General features: G+C 33.5%; 1 long non-coding RNA gene across 1 annotated transcript; it reads left to right on the top strand.

The window, feature by feature from the left end:
* The first annotated feature begins 753 nt into the window (after positions 1 to 753).
* Positions 754 to 16968, top strand: LOC311066823. Its single transcript, XR_014603141.1, has 2 exons — positions 754 to 1638; positions 15943 to 16968. It is a non-coding gene; the product is annotated as an uncharacterized lncRNA (long non-coding RNA).
* Positions 16969 to 17950: the final 982 nt, after the last annotated feature.

Here is a 17950-nt window from a genome sequence, read left to right as displayed (position 1 = left end):
AACAAATTTTGCAATTATGTAAAAAAGTATAGTAGTGACAACTTAATTGTGTAAGGTGAATGAATTGTATAGCCTATATGCACTGCAAGCACAGTACTGTACTGAATATTGATTGAATGTCTGTAGATTCAGCACTTGCATACTGTGAAAATACAGTGACCCAAATGCAAAAGCCAAAAAGGTTACAGTGAAAAAAACTCTAAATGAAAAGCATGTACAGTACACTCAGAAACCAGCTCTTCCTCGTCCTCATCTTCCTCCTTCACCACCTCTTACATGCACTCTTCCTTCTCTCCCTCTTATATTGTTTCCATCCATTGTTGATATCAACATTCAGTGCAACATTTTGAGAAAATTTTGGCACTCTGAACTGACTTGGTTTTGTCACATCATTAGAAATAGTATGTATGAACAATTTTGAGTCGTTGTGTGTAAACGATGACAACTGTGTTGTAGTTGTGTTTAACTTTTGCCTGCCTGTGTTTAGCATTTTGAAGTGCATCCCAGTGTGAAATGTGTTTTAGTGAATGAGAAATGTGTATTTTTATTTTTTATTTTTAAAAACAACATGAGGATGAGTAGCCTAATCATGTGGAAAAATGAGGGTGAACCAGGCCTATCCCTTTAAAAGTCGTAGAATCCTTGAGATGAGTCTCATAATTCACAAGCGGAAGCAAAAGTGCAAGTCAACTCTTTATTGGAAGGTCAATAGACAAGAACAATACAGGAACTCGGGTGGGCTAGTGGCGCAGGGACAAGATGGTCAGCGTGCTGGTGCAGAGTGGTGACGGTGGATCCAGTGCAGGTGAACATCCAGACGAGACGAGACGAAAACCCACGAAGACACCGAACAGGAACCAGGAACCAGGAACAGGACTGTAGACGGCACACGATGAACGCACACTGAGGACACCAAACAACGATCTGACAAAGAGAGGAGAGTGCGATGAGAACTTATAGGTGAGTGAATTGGCAGCAGCTGGTGCGGGGAATGAGATCAGCTGGCGCGCTGATCAGTTGGAACGAGCGGTAACGCCCACTCACACACACCCACACACTATGGAGCTATTCTTGTGCCAATAAAAATGAACGTAGCTTTTCAAGAAACTAATGAAAATATAAATTGAAAATAAAAAAAATTTCTCTAAAACTAAAAAAGAATAAATCGCAGGCAAATGTTTTGACTTCGTTTTTAATACACTGCATGTTTTGCTAACTATTTCTCATATTTCAATCGCTGATCTGAACTTACAAATGCGCTTCCAGAGTTTTCATTTACGCTTCTGAAGTTTTCGTTTATGCTCCCTGAGTTTTCGTTCGCCTTTCTGACACATTTCTCTCGTGGGGGCGGGGCTAGTAGCAGTGTATTCTCATTGGTTACTGAGCTTTTGATTGATTGCTTCGTGACCTGGAAGTGAAGACGTCAGTGGTGTGTTTATGTGTGGATGTGAGCGTCTGTATTCGCAGCTTTCTATTTCATTTTAGTGATATTAAGTTTATATCTGTATTTATTTGCTGCTACACTATATTGTTGAGATCATCTCTTATAGAAGGAATAGCACAGACGAATGATATTTATCATTAGTCATCGTCGCTATATCGATCAGGAGGATACTGGATAACGTTAGCCTACTCGTGGTGAGTCTGATTTTTTTTTTTAATACTATACTAATACTATTAGTACTGGCTTTTTGCAGGTGTAGAGGCATTTTAGAGCTCAGTGAGAGGGTGCGGTAAAGTAGGTTTTATGTTGGACATTCGTTAGACATTCGCCAAGCAAATTAAGGGACTGTCTCAAAACTGCACACACACACACACACACACACACACACACAAATAAGCATTCCAAGGTGCGAAACCACGCAAAGCATACTAATAAAATGTAAAGATGTGAATTAAGTGGACAACCTATTTTTTGTCAAATAGGCTTAGATAGTTTTAAGCTGTGCATGGGATATTCACTATGAATGGGTACATGGTTATTACATTGTACTCCCAAAATTTCATTTTATCTTATAGAAACAGGTGATGTCACACCACCTGGAATTTGTTCACTAACCCTTGGAACACACCATACACGACTTGAATTTGGAAAATGTCATTTCGTCAATTTTTAATGAATTTTTGAAATACGCAAATCTATATAACTTCCTGGTCATGTGACCTGATGATGTCACACCACATGAAATGTATTCACCAACCCTTGGAGCACACCATACACGACTTGGATTTGGAAAATGTAATTTTGTATATTTTTAATGAAGTTTTGAAATACACAAATCGTATATTTTTAATGAATTTTTGAAATATGCAAATCTATATAACTTCCTGGTCATGTGACCTGATGATGTCACACTACATGTAATGTATTCACCAACCCTTGGAGCACACCATACACGACTTGGATTTGGAAAATGTCATTTAGTGTATTTTTAATGAATTTTTGAAATATGCAAATCTATATAACTTCCTGGTCATGTGACCTGATGATGTCACACCACATGAAATGTATTCACCAACCCTTGGAGCACACCATACACGACTTGGATTTGGAAAATGTCATTTCGTCAATTTTTAATGAATTTTTGAAATACGCAAATCTATATAACTTCCTGGTCATGTGACCTGATGATGTCACACCACATGAAATGTATTCACCAACCCTTGGAGCACACCATACACGACTTGGATTTGGAAAATGTAATTTCGTCAATTTTTAATGAATTTTTGAAATACGCAAATCTATATAACTTCCTGGTCATGTGACCTGATGATGTCACACCACATGAAATGTATTCACCAACCCTTGGAGCACACCATACACGACTTGGATTTGGAAAATGTAATTTTGTATATTTTTAATGAAGTTTTGAAATACACAAATCGTATATTTTTAATGAATTTTTGAAATATGCAAATCTATATAACTTCCTGGTCATGTGACCTGATGATGTCACACTACATGTAATGTATTCACCAACCCTTGGAGCACACCATACACGACTTGGATTTGGAAAATGTAATTTAGTGTATTTTTAATGAATTTTTGAAATATGCAAATCTATATAACTTCCTGGTCATGTGACCTGATGATGTCACACCACATGAAATGTATTCACCAACCCTTGGAGCACACCATACACGACTTGGATTTGGAAAATGTCATTTCGTCAATTTTTAATGAATTTTTGAAATACGCAAATCTATATAACTTCCTGGTCATGTGACCTGATGATGTCACACCACATGAAATGTATTCACCAACCCTTGGAGCACACCATACACGACTTGGATTTGGAAAATGTAATTTCGTAAATTTTTAATGAATTTTTGAAATACGCAAATCTATATAACTTCCTGGTCATGTGACCTGATGATGTCACACCACTTGTAATGTATTCACCAACCGTTGGAGCACACCGTACACGACTTGGATTTGGAAAATGTAATTTAGTGTATTTTTAATGAATTTTTGAAATATGCAAATCTATATAACTTCCTGGTCATGTGACCTGATGATGTCACACCACATGAAATGTATTCACCAACCCTTGGAGCACACCATACATGACTTGGATTTGGAAAATGTCATTTAGTGTATTTTTAATGAATTTTTGAAATATGCAAATCTATATAACTTCCTGGTCATGTGACCTGATGATGTCACACCACATGAAATGTATTCACCAACCCTTGGAGCACACCATACACGACTTGGATTTGGAAAATGTCATTTAGTGTATTTTTAATGAATTTTTGAAATATGCAAATCTATATAACTTCCTGGTCATGTGACCTGATGATGTCACACCACATGAAATGTATTCACCAACCCTTGGAGCACACCATACACGACTTGGATTTGGAAAATGTCATTTAGTGTATTTTTAATGAATTTTTGAAATATGCAAATCTATATAACTTCCTGGTCATGTGACCTGATGATGTCACACCACATGAAATGTATTCACCAACCATTGGAGCACACCATACACGACTTGGATTTGGAAAATGTAATTTTGTATATTTTTAATGAAGTTTTGAAATACACAAATCGTATATTTTTAATGAATTTTTGAAATATGCAAATCTATATAACTTCCTGGTCATGTGACCTGATGATGTCACACCACATGTAATGTATTCACCAACCGTTGGAGCACACCATACACGACTTGAATTTGGAAAATGTCATTTCGTCAATTTTTAATGAATTTTTGAAATATGCAAATCTATATAACTTCCTGGTCATGTGACCTGATGATGTCACACCACATGAAATGTATTCACCAACCGTTGGAGCACACCATACACGACTTGAATTTGGAAAATGTCATTTCGTCAATTTGTAATGAATTTTTGAAATACGCAAATCTATATAACTTCCTGGTCATGTGACCTGATGATGTCACACCACATGAAATGTATTCAACAACCCTTGGAGCACTCCATACACGACTTGAATTTGGAAAATGTCATTTAGTGTATTTTTAATGAATTTTTGAAATATGCAAATCTATATAACTTCCTGGTCATGTGACCTGATGATGTCACACCACATGAAATGTATTCACCAACCCTTGGAGCACACCATACACGACTTGGATTTGGAAAATGTCATTTAGTGTATTTTTAATGATTTTTTGAAATGCGCAAATCTATATAACTTCCTGGTCATGTGACCTGATGATGTCACACCATATGGGATTTATTCACCAACCCTTGGAGCACACCATACACGACTTGGATTTGGAAAATGTAATTTTGTATATTTTTAATGAAGTTTTGAAATACACAAATCGTATATTTTTAATGAATTTTTGAAATACGCAAATCTATATAACTTCCTGGTCATGTGACCTGATGATGTCAAACCACATGAAATGTATTCACCAACCCTTGGAGCACACCATACACGACTTGGATTTGGAAAATGTCATTTAGTGTATTTTTAATGAATTTTTGAAATATGCAAATCTATATAACTTCCTGGTCATGTGACCTGATGATGTCACACCACATGAAATGTATTCACCAACCCTTGGAGCACACCATACATGACTTGGATTTGGAAAATGTCATTTAGTGTATTTTTAATGAATTTTTGAAATATGCAAATCTATATAACTTCCTGGTCATGTGACCTGATGATGTCACACCACATGAAATGTATTCACCAACCATTGGAGCACACCATACACGACTTGGATTTGGAAAATTTAATTTTGTATATTTTTAATGAAGTTTTGAAATACACAAATCGTATATTTTTAATGAATTTTTGAAATATGCAAATCTATATAACTTCCTGGTCATGTGACCTGATGATGTCACACCACATGTAATGTATTCACCAACCGTTGGAGCACACCATACACGACTTGAATTTGGAAAATGTCATTTCGTCAATTTTTAATGAATTTTTGAAATATGCAAATCTATATAACTTCCTGGTCATGTGACCTGATGATGTCACACCACATGAAATGTATTCACCAACCGTTGGAGCACACCATACACGACTTGAATTTGGAAAATGTCATTTCGTCAATTTTTAATGAATTTTTGAAATACGCAAATCTATATAACTTCCTGGTCATGTGACCTGATGATGTCACACCACATGAAATGTATTCACCAACCCTTGGAGCACTCCATACACGACTTGAATTTGGAAAATGTCATTTCGTAAATTTTTATTGAATTTTTGAAATACGCAAATCTATATAACTTCCTGGTCATGTGACCTGATGATGTCACACCACATGAAATGTATTCACCAACCCTTGGAGCACACCATACACGACTTGGATTTGGAAAATGTCATTTAGTGTATTTTTAATGAATTTTTGAAATATGCAAATCTATATAACTTCCTGGTCATGTGACCTGATGATGTCACACCACATGAAATGTATTCACCAACCCTTGGAGCACTCCATACACGACTTGAATTTGGAAAATGTCATTTCGTAAATTTTTATTGAATTTTTGAAATATGCAAATCTATATAACTTCCTGGTCATGTGACCTGATGATGTCACACCACATGAAATGTATTCACCAACCCTTGGAGCACACCATACACGACTTGGATTTGGAAAATGTCATTTAGTGTATTTTTAATGATTTTTTGAAATGCGCAAATCTATATAACTTCCTGGTCATGTGACCTGATGATGTCACACCATATGGGATTTATTCACCAACCCTTGGAGCACACCATACACGACTTGGATTTGGAAAATGTAATTTTGTATATTTTTAATGAAGTTTTGAAATACACAAATCGTATATTTTTAATGAATTTTTGAAATACGCAAATCTATATAACTTCCTGGTCATGTGACCTGATGATGTCACACCACATGAAATGTATTCACCAACCCTTGGAGCACACCATACACGACTTGGATTTGGAAAATGTCATTTAGTGTATTTTTAATGAATTTTTGAAATATGCAAATCTATATAACTTCCTGGTCATGTGACCTGATGATGTCACACCACATGAAATGTATTCACCAACCCTTGGAGCACACCATACACGACTTGGATTTGGAAAATGTCATTTAGTGTATTTTTAATGATTTTTTGAAATGCGCAAATCTATATAACTTCCTGGTCATGTGACCTGATGATGTCACACCATATGGGATTTATTCACCAACCCTTGGAGCACACCATACATGACTTGGATTTGGAAAATGTAATTTTGTATATTTTTAATGAAGTTTTGAAATACACAAATCGTATATTTTTAATGAATTTTTGAAATACGCAAATCTATATAACTTCCTGGTCATGTGACCTGATGATGTCACACCACATGTAATGTATTCACTAACCCTTGGAGCACACCATACACGACTTGGATTTGGAAAATTTCAATTTGTCTATTTTTAATGAATTTTTGAAATACGCAAATATATATAACTTCCTGGTCATGTGATCTGATGATGTCACACCACTTGTAATGTATTCACCAACCGTTGGAGCACACCATACATGACTTGGATTTAGAAAATTTCAATTTGTCTATTTTTAATGAATTTTTGAAATACACAAATCGTATATTTTTAATGAATTTTTGAAATATGCAAATCTATATAACTTCCTGGTCATGTGACCTGATGATGTCACACCACATGTAATGTATTCACCAACCGTTGGAGCACACCATACACGACTTGAATTTGGAAAATGTCATTTCGTCAATTTTTAATGAATTTTTGAAATATGCAAATCTATATAACTTCCTGGTCATGTGACCTGATGATGTCACACCACATGAAATGTATTCACCAACCGTTGGAGCACACCATACACGACTTGAATTTGGAAAATGTCATTTCGTCAATTTTTAATGAATTTTTGAAATACGCAAATCTATATAACTTCCTGGTCATGTGACCTGATGATGTCACACCACATGAAATGTATTCACCAACCCTTGGAGCACTCCATACACGACTTGAATTTGGAAAATGTCATTTCGTAAATTTTTATTGAATTTTTGAAATACGCAAATCTATATAACTTCCTGGTCATGTGACCTGATGATGTCACACCACATGAAATGTATTCACCAACCCTTGGAGCACACCATACACGACTTGGATTTGGAAAATGTCATTTAGTGTATTTTTAATGAATTTTTGAAATATGCAAATCTATATAACTTCCTGGTCATGTGACCTGATGATGTCACACCACATGAAATGTATTCACCAACCCTTGGAGCACACCATACACGACTTGGATTTGGAAAATGTCATTTAGTGTATTTTTAATGATTTTTTGAAATGCGCAAATCTATATAACTTCCTGGTCATGTGACCTGATGATGTCACACCATATGGGATTTATTCACCAACCCTTGGAGCACACCATACATTACTTGGATTTGGAAAATGTAATTTTGTATATTTTTAATGAAGTTTTGAAATACACAAATCGTATATTTTTAATGAATTTTTGAAATACGCAAATCTATATAACTTCCTGGTCATGTGACCTGATGATGTCACACCACATGTAATGTATTCACTAACCCTTGGAGCACACCATACACGACTTGGATTTAGAAAATTTCAATTTGTCTATTTTTAATGAATTTTTGAAATACGCAAATATATATAACTTCCTGGTCATGTGATCTGATGATGTCACACCACTTGTAATGTATTCACCAACCGTTGGAGCACACCGTACATGACTTGGATTTAGAAAATTTCAATTTGTCTATTTTTAATGAATTTTTGAAATACACAGATCTATATAACTTCCTGGTCATGTGACCTGATGATGTCACACCACCTGGGATTTATTCACCAACCCTTGGAACATTTTTACAGGTTTTCTAAAGTTTTCTATTTTTTTATTTTTCTAATTGATAATAAAAGAGGAATTTGACAAAGCTGTGAAATTAGATTGATTTCACAAGTAATGACCATTCACATTAAAAAATACATGTTTTGTCATATTTTCATAGATGAAAAAGAAATTAAGTGCATACAGTTAGCTCATGACATCCCTTTATTGAAGAAAACATACAGAAGTTAAACAATCAAGAGTTTTATTTAATTTTCGTCTGTTTCTTTAAATATTAACAAATGTGAACTTATGGTATTGGAATTTTGTAATATCACCATTATGTAGGCTAGTATAACAGTGAAAAAAGTAGTTGCATGTCTTATAACTGTAAAACCAAATGCTATATTTCAAAAGGCACCAGAGTTTTTACTAAAATGCGATTTTGATGTTAATAACATACCAATTACACTTATACACTCATAAATAGGTTTTACTTTGTACAATAATAATTTCTTCCTCCACAAAGGATTAATGCACAATTTGGAATAGTAAATAAATCAAGGTTAGAAACAAAAACTTTTTTTAATGACAATTGGTTTGGGAAAACTGTGAAGTTTAAGATCATGACTTTGCTCTCTTGCAGATTCAATGTGACAGGTGTTGTAGGTGGTTTCACATTTTATGTGTAGGCCTACAGCTACCGTGCAGTAGTTCTGAAACGGAATGGTTCTGTGTGTTGTGCAGGACGCAGTAAAAAGGGACAAACAACAGGTAAACAGTTAGCCTATATGGTAAATATGTGACATGGCCCATCATCATTTTGAGTTGCTCCTTTGACCAAGACACAATTTTTCCATTAAATCTCTGTTTTTTTGTGAAATTTAATTTTAGGCTTATTAGATTGTTTTTTTTGTTGTTGTTTTTCCTGACACAATTTTTAAATTGCTTGCTGTCATTAACACTTTTTGTTCTTATATATATACACTACTGGTCAAAAGTTTTAGATCGGTTAGATTTTTTATGTCTTTAAAAGAAGTCTCTTCTGCTCACCAAGGCTGCATTTATTTGATAAAAAACAAGAAAAAAAAAACTGTATTATTGTGAAACATTATGACAATTTAAAATGACTGTTTTCTATTTTAATATATTTTAAAATGTAATTTATTCCTCAGATGAAAGCTGAATTTTCAGCATCATTACTCCAGTCTTCAGTGTCACATGATCCTTCAGAAATCATTCTAATATGCTGATTTTATGATTTTATGATTTTTTTTCTAAATTCTTTGATGAATAGAAAGTTCAAAAGATCAGCATTTATTTAAAATAGAATATTTTCTAACATTATAAATGTCTTTACTGTAACTTTTGATCAGTTTAACTCATCCTTGATGAATAAAAGTATTGATTTATTTTATTTCTTTCCCCCAAAAATAAAATAAAAATTCTTACTGACCCCAAACTTTTGAGCGGTAGTGTTTAATGTTACAAAAGCTTTCCATTTCAGATAAATGCTGTTCTTTTGAACTTTCTATTCATCATAGCATCATGAAATAAAAATGTAAAAAACTGTTTTCAACATTGATAATAATCATAAATGTTTCTTGAGCATCAAATCATCATATTAGACTGATTTCTGAAAGATCATGTGACACTGAAGACTGGAGTAATGATGCTGAAAATTAAGCTTTGATCACAGGAATAAATTACACTTAACTATATATTCACATAGAAAACGGCTGTCTTAAATTGTAATAATATTTCACAATATGACTGTTTTTGTTTGTATTTTTAATCAAATAAATGCAGCCTTGGTGAGCAGAAGAGACTTCTTTTAAAAACATTAAAAATCTTACCGATCTAAAACTTTTGACCGGTAGTGTATGTGTATATATATACACATTTATCAAAAAAAAAAAATCAAACATTTTTAGTCATTACTTTAGAGAAAGAGAATGAAGCATTATAAATAAACATTGTGATATCAAAATGATAGATCACATCTAATATGAATAGAGATGTCCTTCTATTTATATATTAATTTATTTTATTTGTTTGTTTGATGTATCAAAGACTTTTTTTTCTCTTTTTTAGAAAACATCAAAACAGTTTATAGTGGCAATGGATTTTATTTAATTTTTTAAACATTAAATACATAATTATACTAAACAGTTGCATGGTTCGTATTGATTTTAAAGTTTTACTTTTATAAATAGTTTCCAAATATATGTAAATGTCAATTTTAAATTGTTTAAAAATATTTACTTTCAATCCACTTTGGTTATAGGCCTACACAGTAAAATCCCCAGTGTTAAATTAACACTCCTCAGTGTACATATGTGTCCACACTACAGGGTGTTAAAAATTAACACTGAAGCAGTGTTGAAGTTAATGCGATAATTAAGTGATTAATTAAGTGATGATTGGCCATTAGTGGTGACACCTGATGATAACAAGCAGACTCACCGAAGGAAAGAGAAAAAACAATAACAGAAAAAAGAGAAACACAAGAACTACAACTGACTTAAAGTCATTACACATTATTGCACTTATTATTACCAGTTTGACTTTATTTCTGTCATACATCGACAAAAGTTCTTGAGATTTAACAGAAGTTTAGACGGTAATGTTTTATGGAATTTTTCTTTTCAAGTTACCATTTTGGTGGTCAGTGTTTGCTTTAGTTGGGCTCTTGACCCTTTTCATTTTTTAATTTTAGTTTTTCTTTGGTTGCTACAACTCTGTGTTTATAAAGCACATTTGTTACTGCAAGAGAAAACATGACCTGCTGACAGTATGTTTTGATGATAAAAACATTATCATCATGTAGTGTCCTGATTCCCTGATGTCATTCAGAGTCTAAATCTTTTACTATATGCTTGATGTCTTGTTTTATTATTGGTGATTGTAGCTCTGAGATTCTACAGTTTGAGATCCAACAGCAATATTTTTTTTTTTTGAAAATGCTTTGTGCAAAGAAGTTATTGTGTTTAAACGCACAGACATCAAGAATCAGCATATGAATCTCAACAATGGTGACAAAAAACAAACTAGTGACAAACAGATCAACTCTGAACATCACAAAACAAGCTACTAAAGTCAGAACAAAACAATAGCAAAATAAAAGCCAACAGAAAAAACAATGAAAATTAAAGGACAATTCAGCTGCATAATTTATTCATGCTGCAATGCATGATGTGAGCCATTGATGCGTTCTGATTGGTGGCTCCCATCATGCACTGCAACATTAAGCATTTGTTTGATTGTCACCATTGTTGAGATTCATATGTAGATTCTTGATGTCAGTGTGTGATTTTAATTCCTTCAGATCTTTAAAACATTGCTGGAAGTAACTACTGTAGTGAAAAATTAATAAAACATTTAGATAATCAGTTTATAATGACGGGTGCCATCAATAAATCAGGTCACTAGTAATTTCATCATCAAAACATAACCAGGGCTGCAGTTCCAAAAGCATCTTAGGCCTTACTTGATCACAGACCAACTGCAAATTAGGCTTGCGATGTTTTCAGGAAACACAGCCCAAATCATAGTTTCTCTCGCAACAACTTATATGCTCTATAAGCACAGAGTTGGAGCAACCAGAGAAATACTAATGTTAAAAAGTAAAGGGTCAAGAGCCCAACTAAAGCAAACACTGACCACCATAATGGTGACATGAAACGAAACATTCCATAAAACATTACCATCTAAACTTCTGTTAAATCTAAATAAGGCTGTGTGTAGATGTATGACAGAAATAAAGTCAAACTGGTAAAATAATAAGTGCAATAATGGTTCAAAGTCAGTAGTTCTTGTGTTTCTCTTTTTTCTGTTCTTGTTTCTCTTTCCTTCAGTGAGTCTGCTTGTTATCATCAGGTGTCACCACTAATGGCCAATCATCACTTAATTAATCACTTAATTAACTCATTAACTTCAACACTGCTTCAGTGTTCATTTTTAACACCCTGTAGTGTGGACACATATGTACACTGAGGAGTGTTAATTTAACACTGGGGATTTTGCTGTGTAGTAATAAGCCATAATAGTTATGAAATCACATATAAATATTTATCTATAATAAATAATAATATTTATTATTAAATGTAAAAAAAAAAAAAAATCCATTGCCACTATACATTGTTTTGATGTTTTCTAAAAAAGAGAAAAAAAAGTCTTTGATAATCAAACAAACAAATAAAATAAATTAATATATAAATAGAAGGACATCTCTATTCATATTAGATGTGACGTGATCTATCATTTTGATATCACAATGTTTATTTATAATGCTTCATTCTCTTTCTCTAAAGTAATGACTAAAAATGTTTGATTTTTTTTTTTTATAAAATTTTTTTTATATATATATATATATACACACATACACTACCGGTCAAAAGTTTTAGATCGGTAAGATTTTTAATGTTTTTAAAAGAAGTATCTTCTGCTCACCAAGGCTGCATTTATTTGATTAAAAATACAAACAAAAACAGTCATATTGTGAAATATTATTACAATTTAAGACAGCCGTTTTCTATGTGAATATATAGTTAAGTGTAATTTATTCCTGTGATCAAAGCTGAATTTACAGCATCATTACTCCAGTCTTCAGTGTCACATGATACTTCAGAAATCACTCTAATATGAGGATTTGATGCTCAAGAAACATTTATGATTATTATCAATGTTGAAAACAGTTTTTTACATTTTTATTTCATGATGCTATGATGAATAGAAAGTTCGTGTATGGTGTGCTCCAAGAGTTGGTGAATAAATCCCAGGTGGTGTGACATCATCAGGTCACATGACCAGGAAGTTATATAGATTTGCATATTTCAAAAATTCATTAAAAATACACTAAATGACATTTTCCGAATCCAAGTCGTGTATGGTGTGCTCCAAGGGTTGGTGAATACATTTCATGTGGTGTGACATCATCAGGTCACATGACCAGGAAGTTATATAGATTTGCATATTTCAAAAATTCATTAAAAATACACTAAATGACATTTTCCAAATCCAAGTCATGTATGGTGTGCTCCAAGGGTTGGTGAATAAATCCCAGGTGGTGTGACATCATCAGGTCACATGACCAGGAAGTTATATAGATTTGCGTATTTCAAAAATTCATTAAAAATATATGATTTGTGTATTTCAAAACTTCATTAAAAATATACAAAATTACATTTTCCAAATCCAAGTCGTGTATGGTGTGCTCCAAGGGTTGGTGAATACATTTCATGTGGTGTGACATCATCAGGTCACATGACCAGGAAGTTATATAGATTTGCATATTTCAAAAATTCATTAAAAATACACTAAATGACATTTTCCAAATCCAAGTCGTGTATGGTGTGCTCCAAGGGTTGGTGAATAAATCCCAGGTGGTGTGACATCATCAGGTCACATGACCAGGGAGTTATATAGATTTGCGTATTTCAAAAATTCATTAAAAATAGACGAAATTATATTTTCCAAATCCAAGTCGTGTACGGTGTGCTCCAAGGGTTGGTGAATACATTTCATGTGGTGTGACATCATCAGGTCACATGACCAGGAAGTTATATAGATTTGCGCATTTCAAAAATTCATTAAAAATAGACGAAATGACATTTTCCAAATCCAAGTCGTGTATGGTGTGCTCCAAGGGTTGGTGAATACATTTCATGTGGTGTGACATCATCAGGTCACATGACCAGGAAGTTATAAAGATTTGCATATTTCAAAAAATCATTAAAAATACACTAAATGACATTTTCCGAATCCAAGTCATGTATGGTGTGCTCCAAGGGTTGGTGAATACATTTCATGTGGTTTGACATCATCAGGTCACATGACCAGGAAGTTATATAGATTTACGTATTTCAAAAATTCATTAAAAATACACTAAATGACATTTTCCAAATCCAAGTCATGTATGGTGTGCTCCAAGGGTTGGTGAATACATTTCATGTGGTGTGACATCATCAGGTCACATGACCAGGAAGTTATATAGATTTGCATATTTCAAAAATTCATTAAAAATACACTAAATGACATTTTCCAAATCCAAGTCGTGTATGGAGTGCTCCAAGGGTTGGTGAATAAATCCCATATGGTGTGACATCATCAGGTCACATGACCAGGAAGTTATATAGACTTTTTTTTTTTTATTCATAAGAAATGTAACAAAAACATTTTTTCACCAATCTAAGTTGTGTATTATATGCTGCATGTGTGTATAAATACATTGTTGGTCATTTGAGGTATTTACATAAAACAACCACAAAGTTAAATAGCCTAGATGTATTTAATTTAAAACATTCAGTTTAATTACATATGTATAACAGATATATAAATCATATACAAGTTAAAAATTGGCTTAATCTATTTTTAATCCATTTACTAACATCAACTACATACGTAAAAGGATCACGTTTTTAGTGTTTTTGTGGAATAATGCACATACTTTACCAACTTTGTTGCCGATTTGGCACTTTTGAGACACTCCCTAACTTGAAGTGCCCAAGTGGGGATAGTTGTGAGGACTTTTTCACTTCCAATTCTTAAAACAATTACATCATCGAATAATATTAAAATTCACTTTTGACCTTATGCTTTACAATGTGACCTAGACGAGATACAGCATCATCCATGACTATTAAGCCATTACATATCAATTAATGCTGCAGAAAAGATCGAATGTCTAACGAATGTCCAACATAAAACCTACTTTACCGCACCCAGTGAGAGCCCATAACATTATACAGCTGAGCTGTGTTGTCTTGATTTAACTGTTAGCCCAATCATTACATGACTTGTTTATCTACATTCGGTTACAGTCTTCGATTAGATCATATTTGCTTCGATTAGATCATATTTCCCCACAGCCACCCCAAACAACATTGAGCTAGAGTACTGTACAGTAGCCTATCTGTAGTGTATCAGTCAATGACTGATGCCAAAGGACCATATAGTGCTGTCTGCCTGATTCAACTTTGGCAATGTAAAGCCTTTTTTTACCATGCCAATAAAGCTATTTAAACCTGAATTTCTCAATTGCTGATTAATTTGCGATGCAAAGTTTTTGAAAGAGGAGAGACACGACTTGACCACAGACCACGTCTCTGTTCGTAATATGTAAACACAATTATTTTGAAGTATCGCCCTGGTTGCCATATTTATTCTGATTACTTTTGTGTGATAAAGATGACTGATAAAGCTATTATATGTATCTAGTATGAGTAACAAATTGCTTTTTCTGTGTCCATATTTGACTAATAATAATGAAAAAAGTGCCTTTCAAATGAACATTTCTGAGACAAATGTTAAATCTCTAATAGTCTTTAATAATAAATATATGTCCAAATTAAAAACTTAATACATGCAAGTAATTAAGACTGAAAACATCCAGCAACTAGGGAATACACATCCATATGTTTATATATAGGGCAATACAGCCATCTACTGGTTACACAACAGTATTACAGATGATAAATGCGTCTTGACTCCGAGGTAAATATTTAGTACTGTAAAATCCCTTAAATATAAATATAATAAATATTTTAAGTCTGCAACTTGTTACTGTATGGGGAGTTCAAAGCAGTTTGTATTGTTAGATTATAATACATTTCCTCTCTCATTTTCCAGGGAGTGGAGCAACTTTGCTGAATGAGCCTGATGCTGACACAGAGGATGGAGTGATAGTACCAGAGATCCACTGTCCCTATCAGACAATAATCTTACTTTGTTCAGACACATCACCTTTGAATGACTGGGATCTTGATCTTCAGACACCTGATTTATTTTAATATAAACTATTTAGCAAATATTTCAATTTCCTCTAGATTAAAACAAACATAGTTCACAAGTACACAAGAGGTTTCACTTTATTCTTATTAAACTATGCTGATCTTGGATTAGCATACCAATAGCATATGAATGTTGAGGGGATAGTTCACCCAAAAATACAATTCTCTCTTATTTTACTCACCCTCATGCTGTCCCAGATGCATTTTACTTTCTTTCTACAGATAAACACGAATTAAGATTGTAAGGAAAGTAAATCCTAAAGACACTTTAAAAACCACACACAGTGAGCGTGACAGTAATCCATGCGACCTCAGTGGATGAATCAATGCCTTCTGAAGTCAAACAATATATACTAATAATGTGACTGTTTTAACTATTAAAAATCACTTCCGACCAACTGTCTTGCGTACATGGGTTACAATCCACTTGTATTATGGACTCACAGAGATGGATTATTTCCTTAAATATCTTTGTCTATGTTTATGTCAAGAAGAAATTCATATATATCTGGGTTGGCATGAAGGAGAGTAAATGATGAGAGAATGCTTATGTTTTGGGTGGACTATCCTTGCACTGCTTGTGTCCAGTCACTGCTTTATTACTTGTACTGCAACAGGAACTGCTCAAAGAATCATTGCAACATTTAAAATGTATATGAATTTTTAAAATGTATTCTGTATTAGTAATTGTGCATTTTGTATAGTAATGTATATCATGAGAATACTGTGCATTACATGTATATTATGCAGTTAATGTTTTGTGGATTCGGGTCTTTCCTGTCACAACACAATTGCATCCAAGACCTTCACTTGTGTTACTTGTGTATATGCTTTAGTGACAATAAAGAATGTACATTTATTTGAATTCATATTTTCAATTACATTTATTTAACTGGTTGTATAAGTCACGATTGAAACGGTTGATGATTGTTAAAATCTATTTACAATTTTAAATGTTAGAAGATAGTGTTAATTAAATGAAATAACTAAATACAATTATCAATTTTAAAAAAAATGGCAACAAGAACACTCTTTGTGTGACATATGTAATGAAATGCCCTTTGAGGTCTGTATCTGACAGCAGGCCACGACTGTAATTTTCATATTGTTTAAATTCCTCTTATTTAAGTGATCATTAATTTTGATGGTGTAAACGTATATCATGCTAACAATGAGTAGTGTGACTGTGATGGAGTAGCCATGGTTGCCAACCTTGATTACCTGGTTGAAGTTTGACTTTCTTGACGGCTGAATATCACACACGTTTGCTAGTAGTATTCTCTTTAAATTGTAACAGCTGAACCTAATCACAGCCTAACATGCAAAATAATCATCAGGAATAAACAAATATTCTCCGAAAACATTGGACACTACAATATTTTAAGTATTATATACAGACAGTACTTTAATGTGCAATTACACCTGAATAGACTGAATAGATCTCTTGTGCTCCTAAAAAGCTTCTGCCAACTAAGTAGTAGCAGCAGGTAAATACAGAGAAAATAAAAAAACAAACATAACTTAATATCACTAAAATGAAATAGAAAGCTGCGATTACAGACGCTCACATCCACACATAAACACCACTGACGTCTTCACTTCCAGGTCACGAAGCCATCAATCAAAAGCTCAGTAACCAATGAGAACACACTGCTACTAGCCCCGCCCCCACGAGAGAAATGTGTCAGAACGGCGAACGAAAACTCAGGGAGCATAAACGAAAACTCAGGGAGCGTAAATGAAAACTCTGGAAGCACATTTGTAAGTTCAGATCAGCGATTGAAATATGAGAAATAGTTAGCAAAACATGCAGTGTATTAAAAACGAAGTCAAAAAATTTGCCTGCG

This window comes from Abramis brama (genome assembly GCF_963993115.1).
Source record: "Abramis brama genome assembly, chromosome: 17".
Taxonomy (NCBI): domain Eukaryota; kingdom Metazoa; phylum Chordata; class Actinopteri; order Cypriniformes; family Leuciscidae; genus Abramis; species Abramis brama.
This window is presented reverse-complemented; position numbering and strand designations above follow the sequence as displayed.